At 46.1% G+C, this 26,779-nt stretch overlaps 1 protein-coding gene across 2 annotated transcripts in view; it reads right to left on the bottom strand.

Moving 5' to 3' along the window:
* Idua (alpha-L-iduronidase) overlaps positions 1 to 26,779 on the bottom strand; it is a 368,620-nt gene that overhangs the window by 240,657 nt on the left and 101,184 nt on the right. The window lies entirely within an intron of this gene.

Below are 26,779 nucleotides of genomic sequence, written 5' to 3'. Positions count from 1 at the left end.
CGAAACGTTTCATACGGGTGAACCAGGTGTGAGCAACGTTTCAAAATGTGTTGTTTAATTACATGATGCTGGCCTTTGTAATGCAAATGCTCGAAAGAAACAGCTTCGCTGTAAATTGGACTACGCTTCTACCGGGGCATACAAGTGCGCTGTCGATTTTCTTTTTTTCTAGGGACACAGCGATTTTTTATGATCTATCCGTATAAGCCTGAACAAATTTTTTTGTGATCTTCTCAGGATAGGCTGCTTTATCTAGTTCAACTTTTCTAGCGCACTGTTTTTTTTTCAGATGAGACATTAAGTCGTACACCTGTGAGTAAAGCCGTAAATAAATCCTGTATCGTGACGGAAACCGAGTAAAAGAGATACATATTGGAGACTAAGTAAATACTACTGTTACGTAACCGAGACGTCCGGAAGCTTTCACAGTACGAAGCAACAACATTATAGCATTGGCATCAAAGTTATAAGTGCCTATTTCACGTCAGATTGTATAAGTGTATGCGTCACAAGAATGCCTGCAGCTTTCTCCGTGCGGCATCTGCTAAGAACACTTCGTGCAACCTTTGCGTCGTCTATTGGTGGCGTCATCATCTTGTCTACAAACATCAGGATTTTTTCTAAAAAAAAGTAAGAAGTAGCCAGAAAACTGTACATGTCCCCAGCGTGGATCGGATCTCGGTCGGTGACGTGGAATCCATAAAGCTGCCGTCCGTGCTATGATTGTCGCGCCTTAGAATACCTTATTCAATTCTATCTATCTATCTATCTATCTATCTATCTATCTATCTATCTATCTATCTATCTATCTATCTATCTATCTATCTATCTATCTATCTATCTATCTATCTATCTATCTATCTATCTATCTATCTATCTATCTATCCTATCTATCTATCTATCTATCTATCTATCTATCTATCTATCTATCTATCTATCTATCTATCTATCTATCTATCTATCTATGTCCGTGCCTGCATCTAACCTTGTGGACCACATACAATTGTCGTCAAGCCGTCATCTTCACGCTGTCCTCGTAACATCGTCATCAGTTCAGAAACGTCATCCCATTTTCGTGGGGCCACGGTCAAGATACCGCCTTCGTCGTTCCCTCGACATCTTACCTGCTTCGTCATTACGGCTTCATCATATTCTCGCTATGCAAACGTGATTATGCGCTTTTGTCATGTCATCGTCGTCATTTCATCGTCATCTACAGTCGTCATCACGCATTCGTTGTCATACTGTCGCCTTCATACCGTAGTATTTAGAGCTTAGCCATCTGATTCTCTGCCTATCATCGTCGTCACGCCATCGACGTCATGCAGGCGTCATACAGTCTTCATACAGTGGTCGACATGCCATTGTCCCCATGCCATGCTCGTCCCGCTGTCGTCATTAGACCGTAGTCGTCATTTCAGAATCGTCATCCCATTGTCTTTGTACCGTTGTCGTCATATTGCCTCCGTAATTCCATCGAGTTCATTCCATCATCGTCATGGGGCCGTCGTCATTCAGTCGTCGTAATGCCGTCGTGGTCATGGCAGACCCTTTTCTCATGGCGAACTTTCAGCGAGTGTTATTGCAAAGTGGGCCAACAGCTGATACAGTGTATGTCCCATACAGCGAAAAGAATGGAAAGGACAGAACAACCAACCACTTCAGATTCTAGCAAGATTCCAGCAAACCCCATTTCACGGTGGCTGTCGACGTTTTTTTTTAAATAACATTCAGGCAATGTAGCTATTCACCGTAATGCTGAAGACACCTTTATTCAGAATCTGCACTGGTTGGTCATTCTGAGACTCCCATTGCTTCGGCAATATGCGACATACTCTATCACCAGTATCGGCCAATTTGCTATGACACTCGCTTCTCAAAGTCGGCCATGAACACGATGCCATCACGATGACTGTATGACGACGACGCAGTGATGGCGATGGCGTACCGACTATTCTTTGAAGATAACCGGATGACGAAGCTTTAATGATGACCATATGAACTGAATCTATCTATCTATCATAGCTTATTGCCATAGCTGCCATAGGTGCTGCCATAGCTGCCATAGCTGCCATAGGTGCCATTGCTTATTAATCTACAAACTGCAACAACTAAACCTTGAGCCTAAAATTCTGTACTGGCTCGAAGTTTTCCTCACTAACCGTTCACAGTTCGTTTCAGCTAACGAAGTAACATCTAATCTGAGTCCTGTTCATTCAGGTGTACCACAAGGCTCCGTGCTTGGACCCCTCCTATTTCTCATATATATTAACGACTTACCTTCCTGTGTTTCATCTCAAATTCACCTATTTGCTGACGACTGCGTAATTTACACCGAAATAACTCGCGACGAGGATGTTACCAGGCTTCAAGCTGACCTTAACGCCATTTCTGCATGGTGCAATTCATGGTTAATGGAACTAAACGTTAACAAGTGTAAATTCATGCGCGTATCTCGAACTACCAGTGAACCACCTGTGTACTCCCTTAATAAAACTCCATTAGAATTGGTAACAACTTACAAGTACCTTGGCCTTCACATCACCTCTGATCTTACTTGGAATACCCACATCACCCATATAATAAGTAACGCTAACAGAATGCTAGGTTACTTACGACGCAACTTTTCCAAAGCACCTTCTTCCTTAAAATTAATCCTCTATAAAACTCTAATACGACCTAAACTTGAGTACGCTGCTTCAATCTGGGATCCAGGTCAAGTAAACCTAATACACTCACTGGAAATGGTTCAGAATAACTCTACTCGTTTCATTCTTTCTAACTATAATAGAACCGCGAGTATCAGTGCCATGAAATCTAGCCTCAACCTACCGTCCTTGTTATCACGTCGAAAATTGTTCCGTTTGTGCCTTTTTCATAAATTATTTCATCACCCGCTGCTACGCAACAAACTTATTTCTCCGCCTCCGTATGTATCACCCAGACTAGACCACATTCATAAGGTTGACATTTCATTTTGCAGATCGAACGCTTTTTTGCAGTCATTTGTACCACGCACTTCCAATGAGTGGAATCACCTCCCCGCCTCGATAGCCACTATCGCAGATCACCAATTATTCAAGAATGTCATAGCTAACACTGTATAACTAGGAACCTTTTTTTTTTCATATTGTTCAACCTGTACTCACAAATGCCTTAGCTAACATTGTATATCTAGGTGCCATTTGTTAAATAGTTTTGTTTATACATATTTATATACATAATGTTCTGCACTAATAACTCCTGTTTGTTGAATTTACCCATTTTTTTATTGTAACCACTCCCCTCTATTGGCGGCGAGGAGTTACGGAGTCGCCCTCTATCGGAAGCGCCTCGCTGGCGTAGTATGAGGGATCACGTGGCGCGCTCCTCATAGGTTTTGCTGTCAGCGCTCACTGAAAACACCACGCGCGAGCTCTCCCGGACATTTCTGTAAGTACTTCCGAAACGAGAGAAGTTTCTTACTGTCTAAATAATAATCTTTGGCAAACTGAAAGCACACAATCGTTTACAGCCGCGATCCTTTACCGAATACGTACAGTGAACGCCACAGCGCGCGGTCGCCGCGATGGAGTCTCCCGAACCGGCTTCTTGCGTGAAAGGTAGGTAAACGCTGAGAGCAAACTATGTGAAATATGTTCTTATAGTGTTTGTATAACTAAATGGAGCGTAATAGAATGAAGCCTCAATGCAGCGATCGCGCAGATTCGCCGCGACCGACTGCGCGTCTGCATGCTTGTCCGCGCACTGTTTCGCTTTCTCCGCGCGCGCGTTTTCGCACCGTGCCATGAGCTTAAGGCCGCAGAATATGAACATTTGACAGTATACAAGCAACCATTGTTGCGTGGGCGCTATCAAAGCTGTTCAAAAATAATTTCATTGTAGAGACTTGACGCCTACGGGACTGTGATGTGCCGTCGCGACGATTCAATCTTTTTTTTCTTCTAAATTCTTTGAACTTTCAATGCTATTTCTTGAGTTGCGTCGCACTGTATGTTTATCGGCGTTCTCGGCGCGCAATTTCCCGCTGCTCCTTTTTATGCGAAGCATATTACGAGAGCTCAACCCAGCTCCTCAGGCGCGGCGGTGTCGCCATGAAACCACGTGACACCGTGACGTCACGACAGAGGAGAAGTGGCTTTGGCTCAATTCTTGCAAGACGGGCTGGTTGGGAATCGAACCAGGGTCTCCGGAGTGTGGGACGGAGACGCTACCACTGAGCCACGAGTACGATGCTTCAAAGCGGTACAAAAGCGCCTCTAGTGAATGCGGTGTTGCCTTAGAAACGAGCTGTTTCTAAGGCGTGCGTCTCTTGCTCAGGCGCACATTTCGTTGCCGCGCCGAACGCTGCTTTGCTCGACGCTCACCGCGTCCAATGCGGGGCGCGTAGTCGCTGCCCTGTAGCCCATTGTCTTACACCCCTTGGCGGGTCGACGGGAACGCTGTCGCGTTCCACTCTTGAAGGCGAAGCAGTAATGCATGAGTTGTTTCTTCGTCTAGCCAAACCAAATATAGCCAAGCAACAGCAGTTCACCAGGCTAAACAGTGGTTCAACAACTAAAATAAAGGCTAGTATGCTTCGCATCCTGGGCTTAACCTTACCTAAGCCACAGCCATTTTTTGTAATCCAGTGCATTAATTCATAACACAAACATGACCATATGCCATGCTTTCTTTAAATGTGCTTCTTACCGCTGCCTTTCCACTCCACTGAACTTGCCAGTATCTATAATATCACAAGTTCATAGGCTAAACCGTCATGACATTAGTCGGGCAGCGGACTCGCGCGAGCGTCTCAGTGCGCGTTTTCAGAACGTCGCGAACCGGGCGCCGTAGCAGAAATCTTCCTCGCGTCTTGGCTTGCTGCATACCCGAGTTGTAGCCGATGACTGTTTACCGGTTTTATGTTTCGCGAGCCAAGCTTCACCCAGCTTGTCCTGCGGCTACGTGCGAATAAGGCTGACACCGGCCTCCGTTACGTACGTCCGGCCCTGCGGCACCGAGCAGTAGCCTACCATGTCGCGCGCCTTCAAAGGCAGCCACTACCTATTGTAGTGCTTTCAAGCGTTGTAAAGGAGACACTCGAAGCGGGAAATTTCGCCACTAAATGAAAACCGCAGCGTACGAGGGAATTTAAGCTCGTTTTCAGCTCGCTTCGGCGCGCCCGAAGCAGCCGACGCGGCCGCTATGTCCACGTGATCCCTCCTAGCACGTCACGCCGACGGTGGCGCCAGCTTTTCCAGTGGTGGAGCTCGAGGCCAATAATGCCGTAATGGCCCTGAGGGTATGATTAATAAATAAATAAATAAATAAATCAACTGGCGATATGAGCTGATAGAGGACGATGTGGAACGACTACTGCGGCACCCAGACGATGGCATGAGAATGAATGCATGAGGACAGTGTGACTTTGACGGCGTGAGGACTACGGCACGATCAGAGTCGGATGACGAATATACAATAACGCCCATGCAACGATCACGATGGCATCACGACCACGAGGCAATACCAAGTTGTCCAAGCTAGCAGACATCTTGGGTCACGGGGTCGGCATAAAAGGCTAGGTATCTAGATAGATACGCTGAACGTGCCTAACGTAGGCGTGTGTAGCTACATTGCTACAAAGCTTACTAATGTCAGTTGTCGTGTTAGCGGGCACATCGGAACAAACAGTTCAAGGCGAAAAATAGGCATTACAAAAAGCAGACATGGGGGGGGGGGGGTAATATCCGTGTCTGTTCTTATCCATTTCTAGATCAAAATCAAATGGCTTTAACGTCCACAGTCACCGTCAGCTGACTTCTGCCGGAATATTTTATCACTTGGAGATCAATTGAAATATTTTATTAGTCAGGAAGAAACAGGCGCACCGTTGTTAAATTCCCGTAGTTACCAGTACACCATACAACTTCTTAAACGAACAGCACGAAACGGAAGACGGAAAGAGAATTTACTCAACTCAAGCGCGTAATCACCACTGAATGTCTTATTACACTGACCAGGTTATATACATATGCAAAGTCACGTAGTATGTGCTAGTTGCACGCCATAAAAGTAACCGACAAAGCATTTTACGAAAATTTGTCGTTGTCTAATTCTACAGAGCTGATCACGCTTTGTTCCAGGATGAGAAAGAAGTGCTCCTGCGTGTCCTCGTGCAGGTGATGCACGTTCAATGAATCGCCATTTTGAAGCAGCAGCCATTCCTGCCCGACAAGAAAGTATTTCTGATTGCCTTGGATCGGACGCGGTCAATACAAGTACAAACCAACATCGCGACGGCCAGAGGATCCAGTGCAACTACGATTGCAGAGCGACTGTGGATGACCTCGCCGTTTTTGGCAGCGAAGGCGCCCTCCGCCCGTGTATCACCAACGAGCCGAGGCGGTGCAACAAGCTACAGTAATGCAGTTGGTCGCATTCATCGATGCCATTGCCAGTGAGGGCGACCAGCAGCTCCAGCTGTGAACCCGTCTTCTCAAGTCGACTCAGCGGCACCTCCCGCAGCAACAAGCACGGCGAGCTGCGTCAGCGTATAGCCCGCTTACTCAAGCACGCACTATCATGGTTCAGACTCCGGATCATTCGACCCAACGAGTCCAGGGCCCAACCGCTGCGGCCCTTACAACAGACTATCTGCGAGGCTTGGCCCGCAGTGACTTCCTCCAACTAGCAGCTTGTGGTGAGCTCCATTCCGCCTGCATGCGGAAAAGGCATCACTGGTTGTCGTTCCCTTCCCTTGACGCACGGTCGCTTTCCGATAGGCTCGAACGCCGCAGGATTCGTGGCTTAGAGGCTGGACAAGTGAGCAATTGCGGCTTTGTTTCAGCCCTTTCAACGGTTGCACTTCTGGATCAGGAGATTCGCGATCCGGGTGCACATATGCTGATGGGTCTTGATCTCATACTCCTCTACCAGCGGCTCCAACGAAGCTACCTCTGCCTTCACAGCCTCCACGCAACCAGCCACAGAGACTTTTGCAAGTTCCTGGCCGCACTCGAAGTTGTACTGCCGCTCACTCTGCAAAGCATCGAACATTTTTATGGAAGGATGGCAAGATACAGGGAGCAGGATGAAAGCTTGAATGTAGTTATACATCCACATGCAGCAGACGTCAACCAGGATGAAGAAGAAATATTTAACCCAGCAATACAGCCATATGAAGCACGCGTCAGCCAGGATGAACACGAGAGCTTGAATGCAGTGACGCAACCCTTCAACGACGAAGCGGTGGAGTATGCGGAAAAAAACTGCGTGTATGCTCCCACGCGACCGGAGCAAAGACACCGGTGCCTCCTGTCGGGTGTGTCCGATCTCAGATTCGCACTATGGGAACAGTCCCAGCCGTGTTACGACAACGATAGCGGCGACGATGACCACTACGACTTCTGCGCGCCGATAAAAAGGGATTTCCCAAAACACAAAGTTGATGTATTGCTGAAGTACTGTCGAGAGAGGCGATCATTGGCTGAAGAGAGCAACAAAGACCTCAAGGCACCGCCACTATCGCCAAAAAATACAATAGACGAGACACCACCACCTTCGCCCGGCTTTCTTCTGGAAAGCGATCCTGAAGACGATGATAGCGACGCGAACACGGTCACAGCCCGGCGCTCACCATCCTTTTTCGATATGACCGTTGCGACTCTCTACGAAGACTGCATGAAACGTGGCGGTGCCCTTGGCACTCCCGTCGTCAGAAGTGTCGGAAATACGTATAGCATGCTGCTTAGGAGGAGGATGAGTCTCAAGAACCTTACTTGCGACAGGCTCTCAGAAGTGAGTGCTCCAGGGGCAGAATGGATGCAGCGGCAGCAGCTGGAAGCCTCCTCGCAGTCGAAGGCATCCAAGAAACTAACTTACGTAGAAAAAGCCGACGACGCCAAAGGTTCGGGCTCAATTTCTCCAGATACTTCTCGAATTGAGTGCGTGGTTATTGAAGCTAAACAAGCCAACCAGCACTCAAGCTTGGTAACCATTTGCAGCCCTCCAAAAGTACCTGTGGAGCAGCAAGAAATTGTGGATATTAATAAAAAAGGAGTGACTGCTGAAGACCGTGAAAGGCGCCTACTTCGTACAAGCGATATCGTAGACCTTGATACAACTGCTACTGAGAAGGAAGATAATGGTGCTCAAGATGGAAAGGAGGCCACTGAATCCTGCACATGCTGGGAAATGCCGCCAGACACTGGCATATGTCATCTGGCGCTGGAATGTCTTGGAAACGAGCTTGCAGCCGCAAGGAAGACAATCCAGAAAAACACGGGCCTGCAGGCATCCTATCACCGTCTCCAAATGAAGTAGGACCAAATCTGGCTGATGATATTTGCACGCACTCTGCACATATATAATCCGTGCTTCGTTAATTGACATCGTAGTCGGTCCTGCCATCGTAACCTGCAAACTAGGCCTACGAAGAAGAACTGAATACTCTCCATCCAACATCAGCGTGTGGATCCTGCTTCTCAAGCTGGGCGCTGTTGGAGCGCAACTGGCAGCCACTGCAATTTTGTGTGGCACATGGATTACTGCTGCGGAGGAATGTGGGGCTACCGCGACGACCAACTGGTGGACGAGACGGCACAAAAATCAGCTTGGAATGCTGCGCGTGCTTTGATGACGCCATGAGATGTGCAAGCGGTCGGATAGATCGTAAACATTTTATCGATTTAATAGTATTAGGCCACAGGAACAATTGATACGTTTGTGTACTCGCTGCATTGAATAATCCCTTTTGTTTTTTAATGCCCTTATTCGATGGTATAAAACAACTATGAATTGACGCGCAGGTGTCGGGGATATCTTTTAAGCTGCCTGCGTAAATCGCAGAAAGCATGACACTGTAACCTGTCGTTGATATCATCGTCGTCCGCCATAGAATCCACTGCTGCTCTATCACTTCCGCACACTGAGGAACATGTTTTCATCCCGTCTAAGAACATCTTCATGGCAACTACTACCAAACTATTATGTAGTGCAGACCGATTTTTGAAAAAATATATCATAGGGGTTTTACTTTTCAAAACCGCGATCTCAATATGAGGCACACCGTAGTGGGGAACTCTGGATTAATTTTTCCCTCCTAGCAATCCTTAATGTGTGCCTAAATCTAAGCACACGGGTGTTTTTTGCATTTCGCCCCCTATCGAAAAGGGTATTCCGACGGGTAAGTTGGAATTTTATCAAGGCGAATTGTTCCTAAAGCGGTTAGCTGAATGCTATATCATATTATTTTAGAGAAGATGTTAGGCCGTATACGTACCACATACTTTAGGTCATATTGCTGACCCCTTTTCTCAATAGATGCAGACAGAAAAATGAGAAAGAAGTTTAGTTACAGAAAGGCAGAGAGGTCGCTCAGCATATGTAGGTATTAGAAAAAATATATTCCATCGTTGTTTTCAGCATTTATTCTTCTTTTTGTTGAAGTATACTGCTCGCCCAATATCATTACGCTCGCTTTTTTTCAAATCTTTACTGTTTCTTTGCTCAGTTTTAGGCATTGTTAGATAGTAAATGTCTTCCGGAACAATAACGCTTCAATCAACCACAATAATTGTACTGCAGTAGATTTCCTAGTTTGCGCACTAAATACTGAAAAAATAATCTTTGCATTTTCGCTTGCTTAGATTGTTTTTAAAGTGTTTTTAAAGTGAGAAAAACGTCTATTGCACAACTAAAATGGAAGAAATACGAATTTATGCACTCATTCAGTAATCATCAGCAGGGCACTCGTCGCGATAAACGCTTTTCTTCTTTTTCTGGTTTGTTTCCTTGCCTTTGGGGCCTCTTTTTTGTACTGCTGTGTAGCCATTTCGATGGGCTCAAGTCAATGCTGGTCACTGCTATGTAACCAATCCACTGACTAGCGTCCTGATGCAATTCTGAATGACTTCAGGACATTGCATCGGATAATGCTGTCACCGTTAAATGTGACAGCGACAACCAGTGTAGCTGCATTCAGTATCTCAAGTGCAGGCGACACCTGAGCCCAACCTGATGTTTTCTAACAGCTGAACGTTCCCATCGCAGTTTTCGCACATATTGCATAAAAGTTCGATGTCAAGCAATGCGTACGCATGGTCACTAACAGTCAGCATTTCCCAGTCCACTCATGCTTCTAAATGCGTGAGTTTTGAAAACGACATGCACCTTGCGTTGGGCCCCACTTCCCAGCGTTTTGAGGCAAGAACAACATTTCTTACCATGACGGGCCAACGCATACCGATTTCCGTAGAGGTGGACGCTCCTACAAAACTCACTTTTGTTTGATCATCTCTTCAGGTTTCAAAATGTAGGCTCCGAAGAAGAAACAAATCACTATGTGCAAAGATATGACCCCGAACTAACCCACAAGTAAGCAATGTGCTCCAGACATAATACTATAGGCACAGTTTGGGACTCGACTTGGCTCTTGGAAAAGCTACTTGTTGTTGTCGTTGATTTTGAAACAATAAATCTACAGAAACGGCATTACTTCAGTAAAAAGAATACATTATAACACAGGTTAAAAAGAAATCTATAACGGTTCGACTGTTAGTTGTTTATACAAATGTATGTTATTTAGTTAACCACAAATTTCGAATAATAAAGCCTAATTATCATGGGAAACGTGGTCGCACACACGAACTAACAAAATCTTGCCTATGCCATCAAATCGTCGAAATAAATAAACCAAGGTGTCAAGTTATGAAGGCAGATTCCGGAGTTCGGCAAGGGAGTATATTAGGTCATGTATTGTTTACTTTATACATTGATGATGGGGTATACGTAATAATTGCAGTGCAAAATTTATTATACATGCCGATAACATCAGTATTTTCTTTTCAGTTAATAACCTACATAAATTCTAATACATGTATAAAAGCAATTGTAAAGTACAAACATTAGCAGTATGGTAGTTACCGAATGGCGTAAAAATTAATTACAGCAAAATAAAGGCAATTATTTTGAGACCAAAGAACAAAGAAATCCTTTCACATGTAGATATTGTTTTAAACTGCCGTAGCATTTAACTTCATCATTTTCAGCACCTACGAACGGCCTTTTCTGCAAATATGTCCTAGGATAGACATATAAGTCTGATCCAAAACATTGTTCGCCAAACAGGAATAATTGGTCGCATCAAATACCTTCTCTCGGCGCAGGGTGAGTGACCTCACAACCAGTACTGCACTGCGGGACGTCGACCAATGCACGATCGCCTAGACTACGGAGGAGAAGTGTGTGCCCTCGGAGTACGGTGAGGTGCGTGTCTGTCCTACGTGCCGGGATTCGTTAGCGAAAAACGTCGTGAGGCGTTTTGCAAGAATACATGGGTATGTATACCTCCCGGTGCCTGATCGTCTTCCGAGGCTCAACATCGTGGAGGAGCGACAACTCGCACCTCGCCTTCCATTTATGTGCATACCACGTTTGAAGGCCGGCAGTGGACAGTTCGCCATTAAAGAGCCCACATACACAGCTTAGCTGGTCATCCCATCCACCTTCACACGGCAGAATGGCACTGAATTGTTTTTTTTTTCTAATTACAAACCATACGGTCCCAACGTCCCAGCGAGGCTGAGCGTCCGAACGAGGCTGAGGTATTCCTGCTGATGTTCTCATGCAACGTGTGGACATCAGAATACCCGCGACGCGGAAGAATCAAGGTAGAGCCATTTTCACTGATCCTACAAGCACTACAATTGTGCGGGTGACCGGCTTTGTTCTCTGCGAAATTACGCAGAGAGATAAATATCCATATTCCATCAAATATTCCTCGTCATGACAATAATTATTTTAAATCGACGCTTTATTTTTCTACCTCCTCGAGATTAGGCGTTCGACGTCACCTGCCTCCCCAAGTAGGGGCTGCTCGTTTCTAACTAGTTCCCCCCGCGCTGCAGCCCGAGTGGCATCGAACTCCTGCCTGTAATTGCCTAACAGCACTTTTTCCCGCTTCCCTCGAGTAATGAAGAGCTTAGAGACGCTTGGCGCGTGAATAGTTTCCTACAGCAGCTACGGGGTCTAATGTCCCAAAACTCCACAATGAGTTACGAGGGAAACCGTAGTGGTGAGAGCCGTAGCCTTTTAAATCAGCAAGCATTTCTATACCTACCCCGCGAGAAATTGATCCGTCACATAAGACAATGAATGGCTCATACCCCCGTAAGCAAGCAAAAAATGAAATGGCTCATACCCCCTTAAGGCAGAGGCTACAAGTGCTCAGCAAAGTGAAGCGAACAGTGCATACATTCATTGCAATCGCGCATAAAACACACAAAACACCGTACGTTTCAACAAAGAACGAGCTCAAAACAAGCATCTGAACCATCAATAAATCATTACATACTTCCCTCAGAAAATGTACTGGTGGTTTCGCAATAGCTTCGATAAATTAACCTTAGTTCACCTTAATTAACACCAAAGGTCATGGCTTCGACTCCCACCAAAGGTACAGGCTTGGATTGCGGCATGGAACTCTATTTAGTTCACCTTAATTAACACCAAAGGTCATGGCTTCGACTCCCACCAAAGGTACAGGTTTGGATTGCGCCATGGAACTCTATCTTAAACCTACCTTATCATGTTCGCTATGAAAAATGGAATGCGAACGATCGATGAGGGTTGATAAGGGGTTATACTGGTCGGATCAAGTTCCATAACAGGGCTAATGCACCGGGCTCTGTGGAAATGCACAAATCGCACAACGCTTACGTATACTTAGACATCAAAAGAAAATTTAAATTATGACTAAAGTTTAGTTTCACGTGCCAAAACCACGATCTGATTATGAGGCACGTCGTAGTGGGGCACTACGGATATTTGCACCACCTGGGGTTCTTTAACATGCACCTAAATTTAAGTACACGGGTGTTTTTGTATTTAGCCCCCTCGAAATGTGGCTGCCGTGGCCTGGATTCCATCCCGCGACCTCCTGCTTAGCAGCACAACATCATAGCCACTAACTAACCACGGCAGGTCTAACACAGAAATTTCTGCGTGAATTTTTTTTACTTCTTCACAGCCGAGCACGAGACGTGGAACGATGAGAAAGAAGTGGACCCACGCGTCCTCGTGCAGTTGACGCTCGTCCATCGAATCGCCGTTTTCAAGCAGTACTTCAAGCTCCAGTCCAACAAGAACGTCATCCTGATTCACTGGGGTCGCACGCGATCAATAGCGACATAAGGCAGCATCGCCACGGCCAGAGGATCCACAAAGCCTGAACATCGCCGAAAGTCAGGACGTGTCTGCGTTGCCGGAGCCGCTGCACAGATACAGGCGAAGCGAGAACGTTCGATGCCTCTTTCTGACAAGCCGCGAGACACCGGAGCTTTGGCGCTTGGTCCTACTAGGCATCTACCCTTCCCAGGCCACTGAGCACTACTTTGGCGTTCTCGGCAGCGAAAACGATCTCCGTCAGCACATTGTCATCGTGCTTGCGCAGTGCAACTTCCAATGGGAATCATGTTTGCGACGTTTGTCGAAGTCATTGCCATTGACGGCGACGAGCAGCTGCATCCGTCGATTCTGCTCCTGAAGACGTCTGAATTGCACTTTCTCCGGCAACAAAAGAAACGTCCGTCAGCGCATCACCAACGCTGTGACACAGGTCATCTAGCTACAGGAATCCTGTTCGCTTCGTTCTCCGAGGCCGCCTCTAGTGACGGCAACCACCGCCAGCAGCTGTGGATTCTGCTTCTCACGACGCCTGAGCTTCGCCTTCCTCGGCAGCAACAACGATCTGCGTCTGCGCGTCATCAACGTGCTGCCACATGGACAAGCATGCTTGACACACCGAAGCTATCGGAACGCACCAAGCCATGGGGCCAAGCGCTGCTGCGGCCCATACAACGGGCCGTGTGCACGGCGTCCTCCGCAGCTAGTTACATCCACCCGCAGCTTGTTGTGAGCTTCTCGGCGCCCAGATGCCAAAATGACGTGACTGGTTGCCGTTGGCCACCCCCGACGCACGGTCGCCTCTCGTTGAGCGCGAATACTCCAGCATTCACAGAACTGCTTTATAGCTCACCTCCGCCTACGTCAAGACCACCTGTAAGCTCATTACACAGCAAGTCGCCGGACCGTTATATATCCTGCGGCGCGCCTCAGCATTTTGCCTTTCCTGCTGCTGCCACCGACGTCTCTCACCTTTTTGACAACAGTTCCGTGGATGTCGCGCAAGTCCATGCCGCAGCAGCTGCGCGCCTCCAGGATAAGGTCGTAGAGGCTGCGAAAATGCAGAATGGCGACACTTCTCAGGCCATCGCAGCGGTTGCACTTCAGGCGCTCGAGACAGGCGAGCAGAGCGAACATCTGCTGCTGTCACTGGGTCTCGACCATTTCCACCATCGGCTTCAACGTAATTATCTCTGCATCCCCCGCCTCCACGAAGCCAGCCACAGATGCGTCTGCAAGAACGTCGTCGCCGCAATCGAGCTTTCGCCGCCGCTCATTAGGCAGAGCCTCGAGCTTTTCCTTGGCAAAATGGCAGAATACACGGAGCAAGAATACGATCAGAGGTTGAACGCAGTAACACAGCCGTATGCAGCAGACGTCGACCAAGATGAGCACAACAGGCTGAACGGCGTCACACAGTCATTCAATGACGAAACTGACGAAGACAACGTTGTGGAAGACTTAGTGTGCGCTCCCACGCAGCCAGACGAAAGACACCGGCACCTCGCGTCGGGTCCGTCAGAGCTCAGCTTCCTCCTGTGTAAAGCGTTCCAGCCGTGTTACTACAACGATGCCGGTGACGGGTGCAGCGATGAGTTGTGCGCGCCTACCGAGATGGACAATTCTCCACCACCGGAAGCGCAATACTTGCTGAAGTACAGTGGACAAAGAGGGGTTCTCTGGTGGAAGAGGGCAAGATCGACGAGGAGACACCGCCACTGTCGCCAAAAACTACAACCGAGGAGACTCCGCCACTTTCCCCTGGCTTTGTTTCAGTGAGCAATCCTGACGACGATGATGGTGACACGATCACGGTCATCGCGCGACATTCGCCATCAGGTCCCGGTATGACCGGTGTGAGTGTCTACGAAGACTGTGTCACACCTGGAGGGGCTATTCGCTCACTCATCTTCGGAAGTGTCGGAAAGTGGTCGGAACCCAACAGGAACAGATGAGCTAACACACGGCTATATACCATGTGCTGACGCAGCGGAACTAGTTATGGAAACCCTTTTCGTGATGGTCGTCGAGGCTACTGCCATTAGCGGCAACCAGCAGATGGAGGCGTGGATTCTGCTTCTCAAGACGGCAGGCTTGAAGTGGGACCTATATCTATTGCATTCTTGTGCGTAACGTGGGTTCCTGCTGCGGAGGCTCGTGGAGCGATCTCGACTACTGTGGTTGCATGAGTGGACGCAATGTGCGCCTCGCACTTTGCACATGCCTTCATGATGGTGTGAAGTGTCCGAGCAGTCTGGTTGATCGTAACGAATTTGTCTCTTTAAAAGCATTATTGCACACGAACCGTTGTAATTAATAATGTACAACTGTCACGTAGCATCTTTTATATGATCTTCATATGTCCTATAAGGTAAAATAAAGGAAATTGAATTCGACGTGAAGCCTTCCGAGACATTTCTTTTTTAGCTGTAGCCGTAAGTCGCAGTAAGCACTTATCATTAGCTTATCGTAGATAGGATCAGTGCTGTCGGTCATGCACACCGTCGCAGGTCCATCACTTCACATGTGTGCACTAAAGAGCATATTTTCGAGCCATTTAGCAATATCTCTATATCAATTGAAATGAATGAATGTCCAGAAGAAAGTGACGCACAGGAAGAATAGTTGTACAGTTAGGAAACGCATGAGCAGCGTCCAGGGCTGCAACAGAGAAGCGCCGTAATGGCAAAATGCCTAAAAGGTGTTCCTAATTACGCGAACAAACTTTATCGCAGCAGCAAAAAGGACACTCACCGATCTTTAATGGCAGAGACATAATTTTGTCTGGGGTAATCTTTGGATGTGCTCGTGTAGCTTATTGTTCCGTTGTTGTTTGTAGGCTTCATGTTAGCCTTCCCACAGGCTGTGTCATACCGGCTTCGCGCAGCATCTAGGAAACCACCCATCGTCTTCTGCGGTCTGTATCTAACTGAGAAAGAAGTTATACATTGTGGCCATCTGAACAGGACATGGTATAACATAGACGATGATGTAAAAACGTGTTGCGCGCGCAGCTGATATCGTGGCACACGGCGCCCTTTCCAAGTGAATCACTGTCAGAAGCGACGCATAAACTGTCGCGATGATTTATCACATGTAACACGCCACCAACTGTAATCAAAATTATAAACTGCATGCACATGATTCGAAATACATTCTCTTACATGGTCCTTTGAACTAAGTGCCACCGCAGAAAAAAATTAATGTCTCAGGTTTATGTCTCTGCCAGCGGAAATGGCCGTACCACCAATATGAAACGCGGAAATGCCATGTGTATTTGTTTTTCTTTATTTCGAACAGACGTTATGGAAATCGCGAGGAGCGTGTAGAGCAACTGGGCTTGTTCAAGTCTATTAGCAGAAGGGGCGGATGCTATGCGGATGCTATGCTATGCGACGTTGCTTTGTGGGGCACGTTGCCTGGCTATAGTTGGTTTAGATTCACGACAGACACGGAGCAGCGCAATACGACAGGGAGCAAGAATAAGAAAGACTCGAACACAGCGCGTGCACATACACCGAGATACAAGTTAGCGGTGTGTGTGGGTCTTTCTTATTGTTGGTCGTATTCTCGTATTGCGCAGCTCCGCGTCTATCAGGCCTCGTGGAGTTATTTTGAGCACCTTAACGACTCAGAGAAGCGCTGCACTTTTGTATTTAACGATCGATCTTCCATAAGTTATCGTGCGATGTTCCATGTGCTTTTCTTTAAGTTACCGCTATTAAATAAACATTCTTTTAGTACTAGTAGAATTACACAGATTTCTATCAGTATTGTCGTCAGAAAGCGAAATTTGGTTCTTGACTCGCAAGTAATATAGATAGGACGCGTCAAGTGGCTCTGCATTGACGTGTATATATGAACACGACCCGACGCGGTTGCTCAGTGGCTATGGTGTTAGGCTGCTGAGCACGAGGTCGCGGGATCGAATCCCGGCCACGGCGGCCGCATTTCGATGGGGGCGAAATGCGAAAACACCCGTGTACTTAGATTTAGGTGCACGTTAAAGAACCCCAGGTGGTCGAAATTTCCGGAGTCCTCCACTACGGCGTGCCTCATAATCAGAAAGTGGTTTTGGCACGTAAAACCCCATAATCTATCTATCTATATATGAACACGGGGAGTTTCCGTAAACATCAGTTGCTAGAGCGCTCCCACATCTTTATCACTGTGCCATGCTGTGTTGTTCTGTTCATAGCGCACCCCAGCACAACTAAAATCACAAAGTGTTAAGATAAAAAGAAAAATGGAAAACCAGAAATAGCCGGATAAAGGGCATCATATTTAGTAACAATCCTGTAATACCGCATTACTGAGAGAGGCAGTGCATCTACGGACGAAGGCAGAAACTATGAGAAGACAGGAGAGGAGGGCAGCTAGAAAGACGACTGAGGAAAAAGTAGGAAGCTCGGAAACAAAGGAAGACAACACGTTTTGAAAGATATAAACATTGAGAAAGTGACAGCGCATTCCTCTGAGAGGTGACTGTGCCAAAATTTGCAGGAACACGGAAGGTAGTCCCAAGTATACTCATCCGCAGAACCCTCAGTGAAAGAGAAGCTATAGTGGAACGGAACACTCATTATCTTTTGCATAAGAAGAGGACGTCGGTCCACTACGTCTGCAGCTATGTGGCGGAAGTCTATACGATGATTACTCAGACTTGAAAAGTTGGTACATCAGGTCAGGAATCGATGTTTAAACATAGACTCATTACCTTTTTCCGAACACGCTGAATAAAAATGCTATTCGAATTCCTTGTGCGATTCCACAATATTTAGTTATATTAGTGTATATGACAAATAAATGTAACGTACAACGTATACCCCTTTACAATTCCAGTAACACTAGGTTTGCTTTGAATAACAACAGTATTCTACCAAAAGTATACAGTAACTATGAATGACACAAAGCCCAATTTGCAACAGTAGCATTATAGAATAACGGGCTAAACGATATAAAATAACGTGCATCCTTTGATGCAATAAAGAAAGAAACTAATCTCGTTTCTAATAGATGGTCCTTACACTACCGTTTTCTGTTTCTTTGAATTATGTTTACTAGTTGTGCTTATTAGTCGTTGATAAGGTATAATTACTGTTGGTTACTAACTTCTCTTCATGCATCTCAAAACAGGAGGTTCCCTTGCAGGCTTGAGCTATCGGACCTCCTTTTGCATATTCTGCCCAATATGTACTACCTTTGTAAACAATAGACGTTCTTTGATTCACTAATTAAAACACCGCCCGGTCAACAGAATAAAAGTGGACTGTTTTACAGGTTTCACGCGATCGAATACGACAAAATTTTCGTTTCAGATGAATTTAATGTCAGTCCGTTTAACTGGCACCTTTCAGGTGAAATACATCGGACTGTAGAGAACGGCAGCCCTCAGTAGTGTGAACCTCCATAAAAAGTGTGATGTCGTGAGCGTAAAAAAGAAATAAAGGATGCTGGGTTGCAGCGAAAACGTCATTGATGAAAAATAACAAGAGAAGTGGACCTAACGCGGAACCTTGGGGCACACCAGCAGTGGATACTCTATAGACAAAGGCAGATAGTTCATTGACAATCACGCACAGCTGCACACTAAAGCTACAATAGCAGCTTCTAATAATAATAATAATAATAATAATAATAATAATAATAATAATAATAATAATAATAATAATAATAATAATAATAATAAATTTTCAAATACAGCATTAGCTTCAATTCCCCTACCATATCAGCGCACCATATAAGATTTGCTCCTTTAAAGGAAAACGCTAAAGCGGAAGGGGTACGAAAGCACTATAACATTCTCCAAAGATAGCCGACTTCAAATCATCGTTTCTAAGTGAACCTCATTGACCAAGTAAGTGACAAGTGAAGAGAGATTAATAAAACAAACGTTCAATCTACGCTGCGCATATACCATAGATTCCTACCACACTAAACTGCTCACCCGACATTAACAGAACATGCAGATTCCTGCGAAGAGCGCAGCAGTAACAGCGAGAGCTACCTCATTACGCCGCGCTTTATTACCCCCAAATTGGTCGCACACTAATGAGTTGCTAAAGGCATTCCAAGTGACGCGCCAATCTAATAAATAAAGCCAATATTTTGTGTGTGTCTTCTTTTTCTGTTTCTGATGTCTGTCTTGGCTTATGGCTAACGTCTGCCTCATGCAAAGGTCTGGCCGCACGGCGTCTCACCAGCACCGTCGATGTTGACGCTGCACGGACGCATAGGGCCGCGTCGGAGATTGCATATGCTCTTTTTTGTTCGTAAGTTTGTGTGCGTGTTTCTCTTCATTATTTTATCATGTGGTAATACAAAAAATTTCTTGCTCTTCAGTAAACAAGTACACACTTAACAAATTTTACAACGAGAGAGAAAGAGAGCGTAAACATTTATTTCAAATCAACAAGATTTGAGTCCGGCGTCTGTTTAGTGGGTCTGGGCACCCGCCGCGAACGCGGTTCCGAGACCTTGCCTCGAAGCGGCTTCCTCGGCTCGCTGGACGGCCCAGAGTTGTGCTGTCAGGTCAGAATCATGCAAAATACACCGTAACCAGTTTGCGACGCCTCTTCTTTTTCTTTACTCCTGCAGAACCGAACACGCGGCGTTCCACGCTGAGAAAGAAGCGCTCTCGCGTGTCCTCGTGCAGCCGATGTTCGTTCATCGAATCGCCATTTTCCAGAGGCAGCAGTCGTTCGAGACGGACAAGAAGTTCACCCTGTTTGTCTGGTGTCGCACGCCAACACTACTGACTGAAACCAAGGTTGCCATGGCCAGAGGATCGCCAACACCTGAACGTCGCCGACTGGCAAGACGAGCCGACGTTAACTCTGCACAGATGTACCAGGAACGAAAATGTACGACGCACCTTCGTGTCAAGCTGGGACAACACGGAGCATCTACGCTGGGTCCTATCCCGCAACTACCTGTGCAGAAATACCAAAAGCTACCTAGGTGTTCACGGCTGCGAATAACATCCGCGTTCGCGCATCAACATCGCGCTCACGCAGCGCAATCAGCTACAGGAATCCAATTCACCGATTTCATCGAGGCACGTGAGCGCGACCAGCTACTGCAGCTGCGGATGCCGCTTCTTAAGCCGAAGGAGCGGCGGCTTCCTCGACTGCGAGAACGCTCACCGCACCACCACAGCACTGAAGCACCGAACATCATCCTGGACAAGCTGCAGCTTTGCGAACGTGCCGAGCCATCCGGCGAATTTCCGCCGCCCTTGCAACAGGCTGTGTGCTCGGCTTGGTTCGAAGCGACTTGCATCGATCGGCAGCTTGTTGTACGCTTCTCCGCTCCCGGATGCCGAAGTGACGTGACTGGTTGCCACTCGCTGCCCCCGAGGCACGGTCGCCTCTCATGCAGCCCGAACGCACATGGATTCGTGGCGATGCTGAGCTGCTCACCTCCGTTTAAGCCAAGACCGCCTGGGAGGTCAATGCCCACCAAGCCGCCAGTGCGACTGCTTTCCTGCCGAACACCTGCACCTCCCGCCTTCCCTGCTGCTGACACCGGGTCCTCCGTCCACTGCAACAACATCTACGTAAGCCTCTCGCTGGTCCGTGCTGCAGCAGTTGCGCGCCTCCAGGATGACGTAGAGGCTGCGCAGGCGAGGATTGGCGACGCTGTTGAGGCTTCCCCAGTGGTTGCACTTCTGGCCCAGGATATCGGCGAGCCTGGCGAACATCTGCTGCTGGCCCTGGGTCAGGATTTCCTCGACCATTGCCTTCCACAGGACTGTCTTTGCAGGTACCTCCTCGGCACGACCAACTAGCCATAGAGGCCTCCGCAAGAGCGTCCTGGCCGCACACGAACTTGCGCTCCCGCTCATTAGGCACAGCCTCGAGCTTTTCCTCTACAGGATCTCAACATAGGCAGCAGGAAGAAGGTAAAAGGCTGAATCCAGTGACGCAGCCGTACGCCGTAGACCTCAACCAGGATAAATAGGACAGCCTGAATGTAGGCACGCAGTAATTCAGCGGCAAAGTTGAGGAAGATGACATGGCGGAACACTCCGTGTGCCCTCCCATGCAACCAGGGGAAAGACACCGGCGTTCAGTGCCCGATCCGACCTATAGTTCCCCGCCACTCAATCTGCCGGACCTCAGGACTCCGTGGTGCCATGTTTCGCTTTGTGGGCACCACAACGGTTGGGTTTCCTTCTCTGCAGGCTGGTGCAGTGGCGGCCACACCATATGTATGGACGAGGCGACTTTAAAGGACCTGGAGATTACGCTTAAATTGACGACGTCGAAACGTGTGAGGTAGTCCTCGTAGTAAACATTTCGACTGTTTGTTAGCAGGAGCCAACTATGATCATTTCCGTATCAGTGTACTGACCGCGTATATTCTTCCATATCGTACTTTACTGGACCTATTCGACGGAATAAAAGAAATAATAAAACTTGACGCGCCTGTCTCGGGAATGTCGTTCTCTGCTTAAAGGGCAGCTCGCCGTAACCAGGACACCCTAACTTATGGATGAAACCATCGTCGTTGTCAGCCATGAGCGCTACCGCCGCTCGATCACTTGTGCGTAGTGAAGAGCACATATTGAACCGGTTGTGCAATATCGCCGAACAAATAATACCACGATTGTTCCAAATTTTCGCTTTACCACATCGTCATTATTTCCTGCAATTACCTGCACGTACATTCACCGGATTTCTGGCACGTCCCTCATAGTGGGTAGGTGCCACATTTCGAAGGATTATCCTTATCATAATATAATCACCGTCATCATCAACGGGATGAATAGGTGTGTGCTTAAAGAACACGCCTGAAGATTGTCTACGCTACCGATAGAAAATTGCCGTGATAACAATGTATCTAAAATAGTTGTCTGCTTATATAATTATGCAATCCATGATTAGTGGTGACACTAGAAACGCGCCACTTTCCCTGAAAGCTCGCATTGTGACCAGAATCGCTCGAATACGTTATATGCGTGTTCTCACGTTGTCATGAAAAAACCTAGATCATTCAGCCACACTGTAAAATAATTTGCACCCTTAAAAGTGAAAAAGGGTGTAAATGTGGCTATAATTAACTCACACCATTAGGGTGTCGGCTATATAAATCACACCCTAATGGTGTGAGTTAAAGAATATTTACACGTCACGTCAATTTACACTGACACCCTTAGGATGTCGCCTATATAAATCACACTCTAAGGGTGTGAGTTATAGACAATTTGCACCCATTTTTCACCCACCGTGGTTGCTCAGTGGCTATGGTGTTAGGCGGCTCAGCACGAGGCCGCGAGATCGAATCCCGGCCACGGCGGCCGCATTTCGATGGGGGCGAAATGCGAAAACACCCGTGGACCTTAGATTTAGGTGCACGTTAAGGAACCACAGGGGGTCAAAATTTCCGGAGTCCTCCACTGCGGCGTGCCTCATAACCAGAAAGTGGTTTTGGCACGTAAAACCCCATAATTTAATTTTAACACTCTTTCTTCACTTTTAAGGGTGCAAATTATTTTACAGTGCAGCTTATATCTTAGGGAAACGGGGACATATTAGGCGTGCATTGCAGTCACATATTGAAATGTGTTGGTTAGTTAAGAGCGAAGTGAAAATTGCTTAACGCTCGTTCTCCCCATGTTGAGAGGCGTTATATGAAATGCTTGCAAATTTTCCACTCACCTGACAGAACCAAGAGCGGAAGCTGCGTTATATTTGGAGAACATCGACGCCATGTTATGAGTGATGTGTACGGAAAATTTGAACTGCGTCGTTTATAAACAGACTTTGCGGCAAATTACTTGCTCGAGCTTTGCAAAGTCTAAAAGCTTATTTTACGAAATTCCTTCTAGGTTTCCCTAATCTCCTGAAAGAACTTAACATACCTTAACGTTGACAGATTAAAGTAAAGAGGAATTCTTAGGAAGGATGCGTGGAGGGAATAGCAAAATAAATCAGTCAAAGATGGGTTTTGCAAAAAGTTCTTAAATAAAGTTTCTCAAAGTGTTTTACGACCGTTAGCCGCAATATCTTTTAGTCCTAGGAGAACTGTACGTGACAGTGTGTTCATGTTCGTTGCAAATAGGGGTGATGCGGGCGCTATGTGTGCATAAAGCTCGATGTTTTGTCATGACAAAATTGCTGGAAATATTTATATAACACCCGTTTTCTGCCAACTTTCATGCGTTTCATGCGCAGCAGATTTGCGCGTTGTCTTCACTGAACTAACAAGACATGTTATATCTGTTTTCTGGAGATAAGAGGCCGGCTTTGAATTGACGGGCAGGTCTCGGGGATATCTTTTTAAGCAGCCTACGTAAATCGCAGAAAGCATGACACGGTAACCTGTCGTTGATATCATCGTCATCCGCCATAGGATCCACTGCCGCTATATCACTTCCGCGCACTGAGGAACATGTATTTCATCCCGTCGAAGAACATCTTCATGCCAACTACTACCAAACTATTGTGCAGTGAAGACCGATTTTTTAAAAATATATCGTGGGGGTTTTACTTTTCAAAACCGCGATCTCATTATGAGGCACGCCGTAGCGGGGAACTCCGGATTAATTTTGCCCTCCTGGCAATCCTTAATGTCCACCTAAATCTAAGTACACGGGTGTTTTTTCATTTCGCCCCTATCGAAATACGTATTCCGATGGATAAGTTGGAATTTTAGCGAAGCGAATTCTTCTTAAAGCGGTTACCTGAATGCTATATAATATTATTTTAGAGAAGAGGTTAGGCCCTATACGTACCATGTACTTTAGGTCACATTACAGACCCTTTTTCTCTATAGCTATAGGCAGAAAAATGAGAAAGGAATTTAGTTACAGAAAATCAGAGAGGTCCCTCAGCATTGGTAGGTATTAGAAAAAATATATTCTATAGTTGTTTTCAGCATTTATTTTTCTTTTTGTTGAAGTATACTGCTCGCTGTATATCATTATCCTCGCTTTTTTTCAAATTTTTACTGTTTCTTTGCTCAGATTTAGGCATTGTCAGATAGCAAATGTTTTGTGGAACAATAACGCTTCAATCAACCGCAATAATTGTACTGCAGTAGATTTCCTAGTTTGCGCACTAAATACTGAAAGAAAATTCTTCGCATTTGCGCTTGCCTAGATGACGAGAAAAATGTTGAAAAAATGTAAGTTCCGAGACTATTGGTTTTAAAGTGAATAAAACGTCTATTACACAACTAAAATGGAAGAAATACGAATTTATGGACTCATTCAGTAATCATTAGCAGGATGCTCGTCGCGATAAATACTTTTTTTCTTTTTCTGGTTTGTTTCCTTGCCTTTGGGGCCTCCTTTGTGTACTGCTGTGTAGCCCTTTCGGTGGGATAAGGTCAATGCTGGTCAATGCTATGTAACCCATCCACTGACTAGCGTCCTGATGCAATTCTGAATGACTTCAGAAAACTGCATCGGACAACGCTGTCATCGTTAAATGTGACAGCGACAACCTGTGTAGTTGCATTCAATATCTCAAGTGCAGGCGACACCTGAGCGCATTCTGGTGTTTCCAAACAGCCGAACGTTCCCTCGGCAGTTTTCGCACATAGTGGACAAAATTTGATGTCAAGCAATGTGTATCCATGGTGACTAAAAGTCAGCATTTCCCAGTCCACTCACGCTTCTAAATGCGTGAGTTTTGAAAACGACATGCACCTTGCGTTGGGCCCCGTTGCCCGGCGTCTTGAGGCAAGAACAACATTTCTTACCATGACGGGCCAACGTATACCGATTTCCGTAGAGGTGGACGCTCCTACAAAACTCACTTTTGTTTGGTCATCTCTTCAGGTTTCAAAATGTAGGCGCGGAAGAAGAAACAAATCACTGTGTGCAAAGATATGCCGCGGAACTAACCCACAAGTGAGCAATGTGCTCCATACATAATACTATAGGCACAGTTTGAGACTCGACTTGGCTCTTGGAAAAGCTACTTGTTGTTAACGATTTTCCAACAATAAACCAACAGAAACGGGAACACTTCAGCAAAAAGAAAACATTGTAACACAGTTTAATAAGAAATCTATAACATTTCGAATGTTTGTTGATAATACAAACGTATGTGATTTAGTTAACCACAAATTTCGAATAATAAAGCCTAATTATTATGGGAAACGTGGTCGCGTACAGGAACTAACAAAATCGGCAACAAATAGTCGCAGTAATTAAACCAGGGTGAAGAGATATGAAGGCAGTTTGCGAAGTTTCGCACGGGAATATATAAGGTCATGTATTGTTTACTTTATGTATTGATGATGTGGTATATGTAATAATTGCAGTGCATAACTTATTATATATGCGGATAACACCAGCATTTTCTTTTCAGGTAATAACCTATATAAATTTTAATACAGATATAATGCCAATTGTAAAGTACAAAAATTAGCAGTATGGCCGTTACCGAATGGCGTAAAGATTAATTACAGCAAAATAAGTGCAATTATTTTGAGACCAAAGAACAAAGAAATCCTTTCACATGTAGATATTGTTTTAAACGGTCGTAGCATTTAACTTGTTTATCATTTTAGGCACCAACGAGCGGCCTTTTCTGCAAATATGTCCTAAGATCGTCACATAAGACTGATGCAAAACATTGTTCGCAAAACAGGAATAGTTGGTCGCATCAAATACCTTTTCTCGGGGCAGGTGAAATTACTTATTTACAATTCCTTATGTTACTCTCACTTGCTGTGTACTGGACTGCGGCATCAGGACGTTTTCTTAGCTACAAAAAATAGGTGCAACGTAAGAACAGTTCATTCTGTACGCTTATAATACATCTTTTAATTAGCTCACCAACTGCTGATGTATTTATCAGTGCTTCCTGTCATTAGAATTCACCAGTGATAGCATTATATGCTAAGAACGCGACGGTCCAATTTCTCGGTATTCTTTGCGGTGTTCTTTGCATCTTAGCCCTTCAGCACCTCAGCAGTGTTGGCAACCTGATGCCTTGAGTTCTTGACCAGGTTGGAGCGGACAGCGGTCTCTCCGTCCCAAATCTGGTTGTATTTGGTTGTAAACTATGTGTCTCTTCTGTGCTGCTTCGACGTAGTGCTCCCTCCTACCATCGTTGTTGGGTGTGATCATCTCTGCACAAGGCGCCAGACCGGGAGCTCAATACTCTGCATCCAACAGTCACCAGCATCTTGGAAGTGTGGATCCTGCTTCTCAAGACAGCGGGCTCGGAGTGCAAGGCGTAGTCACGATATTTTTTGTCTGTCGCATGATGTTCTGCTGCGAAGGCTCATGGAGTGTCCGAGACAGCCGGTGGTTAGACCAGTGGACGCCAGTGGTGACCTCACACGTTGCGCATTCCTTCATCGCGCCGTCTTATGCGCACAGAATGATGTTGATCGTAAAGTTTTTGTCGGTTTAATAGAACTGGCCCACACCTTCCATTCATACGTAAGTGTAGTGGTCGCATAGTATCTTCACAATAGTCATTCATTGCGCTTATTTGAGACAATAAAAGAAACGTGAATGGACGCGCGAATCTCGCAGATACCTTTTTAGGCTTTCTGCGTAAGTCTCAGTAACCGCGATGACATGAACTTATCGCTGACGTCATCATTGTTGTCAGCTATGATAGCCACCCCCACTCGATCACTTGCGTAC

Source organism: Dermacentor albipictus, chromosome 1, assembly GCF_038994185.2.
Source record: "Dermacentor albipictus isolate Rhodes 1998 colony chromosome 1, USDA_Dalb.pri_finalv2, whole genome shotgun sequence".
Taxonomy (NCBI): Eukaryota; Metazoa; Arthropoda; class Arachnida; order Ixodida; family Ixodidae; genus Dermacentor; species Dermacentor albipictus.
This window is presented reverse-complemented; position numbering and strand designations above follow the sequence as displayed.